The following is a 10,068-nucleotide window of genomic DNA, read 5'->3' on the forward strand; positions in this document are numbered from 1 at the left end:
AGAATTTATTAGCAATATTTCAATACCACTGATATGGTATGATATGTCTCGTTTGGATTTTCACTGCCCTTCACCTACTAGAACTTACATAAGAACAATAACCAGTTTGGGGGTAGGAAAGGGGACTTTTTTTTTTTTTCAAGACGATTCCAGCTGTGTTGCATTCTTTTGTCTGTATGCATTTGGTTCTTTAGTTTGTTTGCTTGCAATTAGAAAATTACGAACTGAGTCTAGTTTAAAGATTACATAGATTTTTAACATCATGATAGTTTAAGCCCACTCATACTGTGCTGGGTCATTTGATATTAGTAAACTGAGTGGGAAGATGAGCGATGGATGCGTATTTTGTATGTGTCCACATACACAGTTATGCAAAGCGATGGTTTTTAAATCACCGGAAGTTGGTAAACTGGGAGACGCCTGTGCTGAGTTAGTGTTGCATGTCTGGATTTTGTCAGGCAATAGCCAGGGTTGCCTTGTCGGTGGCAACAAAGGGGAAGGCGCAGCTCCACTCTGAGGCCAATCTCTATCCCCTTAGGGGATTTCAGGAAAACAGTTTGAAGCAGAGGAACAGTTACAAGACATCTTAAACATAGATTTTTAAGAACAGGGATGCTCAGAGAAAGCCTAAGACATACCCAAGTATGAGTGTGAGCTTCTTAAGGGAGAATTGCACCTATGTCACATACACACACACACACACACACACACACACACACACACACACACACATGATAGGGATTTCTGTGGTAATCTATGAATCAGGCATAATTATACATAACATATAAATTGCTGTGATGTTTAATTTTCAGGAAAATAGTATGGTTATCTAAAGAATTACATGTACTAGCCACAAGATGTCAAGATTGGCTGTGAAGGCAGACGGAATAAAAACAAGAGTTCTAGATGACAAAGATCGCCACCAGCACACAGGTGTCCTGCCCTCTGACCTTGCACTTCCGTTCTTTCCTTGCGGAACGGTTTTCATGTGCCTGAGTCCCCCAATATGGAAATTGGGGAGGGGATAGTTTCCCTCATCTTCTCAGAATATTAACCCTGATTTCCTTCCACGAACTCTTACTCCCTGAACACTGGCTTTCTAAGTGTGGAGTGGATGAACTTGGGTCCAGTAACACTAATGCTGAGCGTCTACATTAGTTGATTTTCTACTCCTTTGATAAAATACCACGACCAAGACACCGTATAGAAGGAGTTATTTGGGCTACACTTCTGGAGGGATAGGGAGTCCTTTACTATGAGAGTGGGGACCATGGCATTTGAACCTCAAGCAAGATGCAGAGAGAGCAAACTAGGAATGGTACAGGTCTTTTAACTCTCAAAGCCTGCCCCTCGTGACACACTTCCTCCAGCAAGACCACACCTCTGAAACCCACCCAAACAGCGCCACCAACTGGGACTAAAGTGTTCTAATATCCTCTTCTAGCCTCTGGGGGTACCAGGTACAGACATGCATGCAGGCAAAACACTTACACATATGAAAATAAATAAGTGGATTTAAAAAGTGTGCGTGGCTTTTTATAAAACTAAGATGGTTTGTGCTTAGGCAGTCGCCGCACTGGGGAGGCTAATGCAAGTGGATCACCAGAGGCCAAGACTTCAAAACCCAGCTTGGTCAACATAGAGGAACATTTGTTTTAGTTTCATCTCTGTTGCTGTGATTTAAAAAACAAAACAAACAAACAAACAAACACCAATTTGTTCTCTGGGTGTGGTGGCCCATGCATTTAATCCCAGCAGAGGCAGGCAGCTCTCTGAGTTTGAGGCCAGCCTGGTCTACAGATCTAATTCTAGGACTGCCAGGGCTACCCAGAGAAACCCTGTCTGGAAAAAAATGAAACCAAACCAAACCAGAAAAACACTCTAACCAAAAGCAACTTGGGGGAAGGAAAGAGTTTATACACGCTTGCACATTGTAGTCCACCACTGAAGGATGTCAGGGCAGGAACTTGGAGCAGAAACACTGCTGGTTGTTTCTCCTGCCTGGAGGAACAGTGCCATCCACAGTGGGCTGAGCCCCCTTACATAAACTAACAACCAGGACGATCTCACACGAGTGTTCACAGGATAATCTGGGCAATCTCTCTCTTCTCAGAGAATAGGTAAAACTCACTAGGACGCCATCTCAAGAAAATAAATTCAGTTAACGACTAATCAACTATTCATTAAAATTGTTATTTAAAATAGCCAAATTGTTTCTAGGCCCTTCAGATTAAATTTTAAAAAATCATTGTGGATGATGCCCTAGCATTGAGAAATTTCAGTATAATGATAATGGGAGTTCTCAGCTTTATTTTATTATTGCTTTTTTATTTTATACGCATGAGTAATGTCTGTGTACCGTGTGCTGGTGTAATGCTCTTAGGAGCCAGAAGAGGGCATCAGATCCCTTGGCTCTTGAGTTACAGAAAGACAGTTGTGAGCTACCATGTGGGTGTTGGGAATTAAACGTGGGTCTTCTGGAAGAGCAGCCAGCGGTCTTTTAACCACTGAACTCCAGCCCCAGTTTTATAAATAGCTGCTTTATAGGAGATTATACATGCTTTTATTGCCAAAATTTAAGGACGAATAATCGTACAGGGTTATGAGTAAGCTTGAACAAAGTCTTACTTCACGTAAGTCAACTCTCTGGTGGAAGAACCAGGCACAAGATGGAGAAGGCGGAACTTACTGACTCCTGGCAGCAGCTCTCTCTTGAAGCTCACAGGCAGGAGTTCACAGACAGGTCTGCCCATGCAGTGGAGAAGCCGACCGAGCACTCGGCTGGCTGGAAAGTGAGCTGTTGAGTTTCAGATGCTGCCGTCTGGCCTGACTGGCCTTCCTGTGGAGTTTGCCTCTCCCTGCTGAAGCTCTCTGCAGAACAGTTCCTGGCAGAACAAGCTGTTGTAGATTCGGCCAAACTCTGCTCTTTGCTGAAGCCTTTAATTAGAAGAGTGAGTCAGGCTGACTTCAAGCAGGCACTAGTTACTTCTGACTACTGCACCTGGTGGGTGTGATAAGCATCCTTAAGATAGCCAGGCAGTGGTGGCGCACGCCTGTAATCCCAGCACTCGGGAGACAGACACAGGCGGATCACTGTGAGTTCAAGGCCAGCCTCGTCTACAAAGCGAATCCAGGACATCAAGGCTACACAGAGAAATCCTGTTTCGAAAAAAACAAAACAAAACAAAACAAAAATCCCTAAGATAACAAAAATAAAACCACTCTGTAAACTGTGACGTGGCTCATAGTTGTTATTACCCAAGGGTACATCTTGCTAGACATCCCAAAGTAAAATGGGTACCCAGCAGACCCGGCACCATGCCCCACTCTAAGTATATGTTCTAAAAACTTACACCACAGAATCTTTGGACTCTCCCATTTCCCTGGTAACACTAGAAATGCAAACTATTCCTTGAAAGGTAAGTTGGCATACGTGAAAGTGAAGGTATATAGTTTTGTCCTAAATTCCATCTCTAGCCCTGAATAGAGAGCTGGCGTTTTAAGCTGCCCAAAAGGAAATAGGAGGAATAATTATCCCTATCCCACCCCTACCCCCAACCCTTTTTGTGGAACAGTTTCCTCAGAAATTGAAACAGTCCATCTGTCCTGCAAGGAAGCTCCTTAAGCAGGAACTCAAAATAGCTCCAGGAAGTCCCTAAAGCCCACCAGAGTGACTGGGCCCCTCCCTGCTAGGGTAAGCAGTAAAAGCTGGGAGTCTTTCACAGAAGAACAGAGCCGAGTTGCAAAGACTCAGACAAGCCAAGCTGCCGAGAAGATGCTTGAGCCCAGACCTCACTAGAAGAAGCAGAAACCAGCTAGAAGAGGTTTAGACCAACTGAGGCACCTAGAAAGGACAGTCTCCAACCTGCTGAGCTGCCTGCAGGCTGTGCAGTGTGCTCCAGGTTCCCAGCTTTGTGAGCTGTCACCCATGCTGGGATGGGCCTTGACGCAGCTGTCTTTGAGTCATTTCTTCTCCTGTAAGTACCCCTCACCCATGCTCCTGTAAGTAACTCCAATAAAACTCATGGTTCACTAAGTTGGACTTTGGTGTTATCTGTACTTTGGTCTGTTGTGGGTTCCTTATCAGGGGTGAATAGAGAAGTTTGTATTTTGTCTCACAATACCTCCTATGGAGATAACATACTTTTCCTTCCCAGAACCCCCCTTTTCAGAACAGCCTCTTGCAGCTGTTGTCACAATATCCACCACATGGCTTGCCCACTTTCTTAACTTACTCAGAAAGGTATAAATTCTCCTCCTCCTCCCCCTCCTCTCCTTTCCTCTCCTCTCCTCTCCTTGCTTTCCTTCTCTTCTTTGTGGAGCCCTCCCCAGGAGGGTGCAGAGACCAGGCATGGCTCCCTGAGGCTCTGTGCCTTTCTACTTCTTTCTCTGCAGTCTCCTCTTTCTACCACCTGGCTGCTCGTCAAGCTCCACTGCCAGTGGCATTGGTTTTTTTTCTCTTCATTTTCTTTTTCTTTCATTATTTATTTTTTCTCCCGAGACAGGGTTTCTCTGTGTAGCCTTGGCTGTCCTGGATTCACTTTGTAGACCAGGCTGGCCTCGAACTCATAGAGACCCACCTGTCTCTGCCTCCCGAGCACTGGGATTAAAAGCATGCCCCACTGCACCCAGCCTTTCTCTTCCTTTTCAATTTCTCTTTCTCCTGGCTGTTGCCAAGATTTATAACTTATCTGTCCTGTTGTTTTGACACTTAAATTGTCAGAAAATTGTCCTTAAGCTTCTTTTTTTTTGTGTATTTTTAAAAGCAAATATTAATTGTATGTATTTGAGGATGTTGTCTGTGTACTACAGGCATGCCTGGTGCAGGTGGAGGTCAGAAGAGGGCATCAGATCCCCTAGAACTTGAGTTACAGATGGTCAGAAGCCACCCTGTAGGTCCTGGGAGTTGAACCCGGGTGCCCTGGAATAGCAGATAGTGCTCTTAACCACTGAGCTATCTCTCCAGCCCCCTTTTTTTAAATCAAGGAAACCAAAACTCTCAAAGGGGAATCTTAATGCCCTTTGTAAGAAACTGTTGCACATGTTGAGGCTGAATTTTAAAATATCTGAATTGTCTTTCAATAAAGCCATCAGCATCATACTTTACGTCCCAGCAGCAAGAGTCCCTTTGGTATCTACCATTTGAACAAATACTTCTTGGTTAACTAAATGGATGTAGAAATTTCTTTTCTGAAGTGTCCACTAATAAAATAACCCTTTGATCATTCTCTTCAGAATGATCTCCTGTGCCACAACTTTACTGATAGTAACCATTACCAGAGTGTATAAAAATATACAAAATTTGCATAATCACACTCACACATGCACGTTATATGCATATACATATATACATATATACATATATGCATATTCATAGATATACATCATATACATATATAAACACACACAACACACACACACACAGAGAGAGAGAGAGAGAGAGAGAGAGAGAGAGAGAGAGAGAGAGAGAGAGAGATACAAAGGGCAGAGGAAATGGCCGATGGGTGAAGCATCCACTGTGCAAATGTGAAGAACTGGGTCTGAATCCCCAGAACCTGGGGACCGTGTAGCACATACCAGTAATTCTAATGCTCTTGTGGTGACAATGGCCTCAGAGGCAGGAGATTGCACAGAAGTTCACAAGCCAGCTAGCCTGATACACACAGTGATCAACAGGAGATTGAAAGTAAAGACCAAAATCCAAGGTTGTCCTCTGACCCCCTGGTTGCTGTGGTGCCCACGTGCTCACACTTGTATATATCCTGCACACACAGGCACAAGATTTAAATAGAAACAAGTGTAAATCTTTTTTTTTTTTTTTTTTTTTTTTTTTTTTTTGTAGTGAGAACAATATTCTGAATCCTACCTAGGGTGACTGTATCTTGCAGCAAGCTACCAGTGAGCGGTTCAGGTCATCCTTGCAAGGAAGGCCAGTGTTAGCCAAGACCAACAGAATCGCTGGTAAGGGCAATGGAGTGCACATAAATATGTAACCTTCCGCCTCAGGCCTATTATTGCTATGATGAAACACCATGGCCAGAAGCAATTTGGAGAGGACAGGGTTTATTTGGCGCACACACCCTGAATCACCATCCATTGAGGGAAGCCGCATCAATCACTAGTTAAGAAAATGCCCCACAGGCTTGTCTGTCCGCAGTTCAATCTCATGGAGGCATTCTCTCAATTGGATTCCCTCCTCTCAGATGACTCCAGCTTGTGTCAAGTAGACATAAAACTGGCCAGCGCACCTTCCCAGACACTGGCTTTGTCCATGGGGAGTCTGTAGTTACCGCTATTGCTTTAATACTAGGTAGCACTCTGAACTCAGTCTTCACCATTAGCTTTCCTGTAGACTTGGGGCTACATGAAATTGCAGGTTGTTGGAGGTTGGTGGGTGTTGGTGAATTTGAGGACAAGGCAGCTATGTGTTGTTTACCACTCTACAAGGTGCCCTAGGTAAATGGTAAACATATGTTCACCAGCTTGAATGAGTCATTCCCTTCCTTGTTGGTGACTTTGCAGTTTGGGAGCAGACATTAATTTAACTTTTTCCCAGAAAAGCCACACATTTACTCTATGTAAGTGAACTTGTTCTGATTCCACAATGGGCCAAGTTTGTTAATTGCTCATTCTATCAAGACACAGACAAATAATAGGTCTGACGCACCCCTTTAGTGGTTTGAGTAAATGTTTTCAAGTCTCTGGTCCTGTCAAGTACATTGACAAGTAAAAACTGTCAAATGCTTAAGCATAGATGTTGCTAAGAAAGTGTGTCGTATTATTGGTGTCTGGTGAAGTGGGGCACCTGTTGACCTAAATTGTCCATCCATCCATGCATGCATCGCATATATACATACATACATACATACATACATACATACATACATACACATATAATTACATTTGTAGGCATAAGGGTATTGTGTAATTCCAATGTTGATTTCTGTATCCCCCATATCTGGTTACAATCCTTGTCTGAGACTCCCCTGTCTCCATGTTGTGTAAACACTGCTCCCAATTGTCCCCCTGATATGTCAATAAAGCAGCTTACAGCCAATCGCTGAGTAGGGGGGAGAATAGGGCCGGACTTCCTGCCAGCCAAGGGAGGAGGACTTAGAGGAGGAAGTAGGGGATTTAGCCACAGGCAGAGGTGCAGGAGAGAGGAAGAGTCAGCTTGGGGCAAAGAAAGAACTAAAAAGCAAGTAACTTGTGGATTTTGGCAAAGATGGAGTCAGGATAACATAGAGGGTTAAGAACAGACTTAAACTGCTCAAGACAGTATTGTAAAGTTTTATAAACAAATATAGAAGAACCTCAATTATTTGTGTGAGATCCAGGTTGAGAAATAAACTAAGGCTGAATGTGGTGACACACACCTGTAATCCCAGCACTTGGGAGGCAGAGGCAGGGAGGATCTATGTGAGTTTGAGGCTGGCCTGGTCTACAAATCGAGTCCAGGACAACCAAAGCTAAACAGAGAAACCCTGTCTCAAGAAAACAAAAATAAAATAAAAACAAAAAACAAACAAAAAAAATAGAGAAAAGAAAAAAAAATTATAGCAACTTTCTTGCCTCAGCCTGAGTAGTGATGAGATTACAAACACAGAGTTGCTTGTTTGTTTGTTTGTTTGATTTTTAAGACAGGGTTTCTCTGTGTAGCCTTGCTCTGGTTCCCTGAGTGCTGGGATTAAAGACATGGCCACAGTGCCGGGCAGAGACTTTCTATTGGCTCCCTCAGTTACTTACTCTGATTCAAGAAAATGAATGGATCCCTCATGATGAGCCATTTATACTAATAAACTCAATCAGGACAAAAATCAACCAAATGAACAAACAAATCCACCAGGTAAAGCCAGCAGCGAGCACACACCTGTAATCCCAGTACTTGGAAACCTTAAACAAAAGGATCAGGTCAGATACACGTACGGCTGACCCAAAACACGCAAACTGGCCCCAAGGCCAAAACTAGTAAATCAATGTGTTGCTGAGGAGAGGTGGTGCCCAACAAGTGTCCTGTCGTAGGACCGACAAGATTGGGACTGAAATAAAGAGGAGCTGCACTTTATCGATCACTACTCTTGTTTAAGATGCTGACTTGGGTGGTGTGCCTGTTCTTGGCCAGGAGAAGGACCAGACATCATCCCTCATCCTTTGGCCACAGAGCATCCCTCCTGCTCCAGGCTTCTCCTGGCTCACTCCTCTACATCACATCCTTTGGACACAGTGAAGGACAACTTTGAAAATGCTCTGGTTACTAGGAATATAAATTCAGCGCTATACATGGTTCCCTGTGGTCTGACTTACAAATCCGTCTCCTATACATTTCATTGCTGTGAAGTCAGATTCCTTATTAGGAAGAGAAAGAAGCTGGGTAAGGGCCACCGCAGCTATAAAACGGACACCGTCACTTAGGTGGGGCTCAGCTCCCAGCTTTACATGGCATTGCATCCTCTCTAAGAACTACACAGAAGGAAGCTGCATAACCAGGTAACTCGGGGCTGGACAGTCTTGTGGAATCTCTGTAAGAGATTTACACATTTGTGTGGCTCTGCCCTTAAGAATCCTGGGGTAGCCTGGGTCACAGAAGTTTCTAGGTAGGAGAATAATTACAAACAAACAAACAAACAAAAAGCCTTCCCAACACTTTTGTAAAAGTATATTAACAGAAAAGTGCAGTAACTAAAACATCAGTTAACAATGGGCAACCTCCCATGCCCACTGACTCAGCCAACACATATTTCTGAATGTACTCTCACAGGATGGACTTTTCCTGGTCCCTAGGAACACTTTCTATAGTTTTGTGTTAAATTATTATTATTATTATTATTATTATTATTATTATTATTATTATTATTATTATTATTATTTGTGGTAGGCACAGGGGATGTGTGTGTCACAGCACTCATGTGGAAATAAGAGGACAACATGCAGGAGCTGGTGTGTCCTTCTGCTATGTGGACCCAGGGAATTGAACCTCAGTCCTCAGGCTTGGTGGCAGGTACTTACTAGGCAGTCTCACCAGCCTTTTTCAGATTCAGAAGCACATCCCTCTCCCCGCCCCTCTCCAGAGCTGCTCAAACCTGGGCACTCTTGGAGTTCAGGGAAGAAGTTTGTTCACTCTGGTTCAAGCCTGGCTGGATTTAAGGATAGTGAGCTTGTTTGGCATCACCTAAGCTGTAAGTGCAAACCAGGCAGTATATGAGTGTATTTGTTTCTGTTTGTTTGTTTGTTTTCCACTGCTGTGATTTGATGTGAGCAACTTAAGGAATGAGAAGTTTATTCTAGCTTGGGGAGATTTGGTCCTTCGTTGTCTGGAAGACATGGCAGCAGAGGGCTTCCTGGCCATGTGAGCATGCAGCAGTTTGGTCCATGACATCATGGGTCAGGAATCAGAGGGATAGTCTGCAGGTGCTCAGGCCACTTTCTGCTTTTTGCCTTTCTATTCAGTCCTAGACCGTGGGCCACGGGAAGGTGCCACTGACTCTTTCTCCTTCCCTTAATCCTCTCTGGAAGAGTCCTCATAGATACATCCAAAGGTGTGTCTAGTTATTGCCTTGGGTGTTTCTTAATCTTATCACAACAATTTAGTGAGGTTATCCACATAGTGTGTAATATTTATACATTACTGCATTGATAAAAATCACAACAGAAAACTCCCAGAGGACCTGGGGACTTTTTTGTTTTGTTTTGTTTTGAGACAGGGTTTCTCTATGTAGCCTTTGTAGACCAGGCTGATCTTGAACTCACACTGATCTGCCTGCCTCTGCCTCCCTGAGTGCTGGGATTAATTAAAGGTGTGCACCACCTGGTGACCTGGGACATTTGAGTTCATGTCTGGTGTCTCCTGTGGAATCCAGGCGTTATTGTCACCTGATTTACTCAGGGGCCAAATGTAATTCAGTAGTTTTCTCCAGGTTTATGGTAAATCCCAACCAAATGTTGTTAGGCTTCTGGAAAGGACGGGTCTGAAGGGTTTAAAGTAAATAAAGATCTGGGCGTGGTGCCTGCCTTCAATCCCAGCACTCAGGAGGCAGAGCTGTGGATCTCAGAATTCCAGCTTGGTCTATA

The sequence above is a fragment of the Acomys minous genome (assembly GCF_964271855.1).
Source record: "Acomys minous genome assembly, chromosome: 15".
Classification (NCBI taxonomy): domain Eukaryota; kingdom Metazoa; phylum Chordata; class Mammalia; order Rodentia; family Muridae; genus Acomys; species Acomys minous.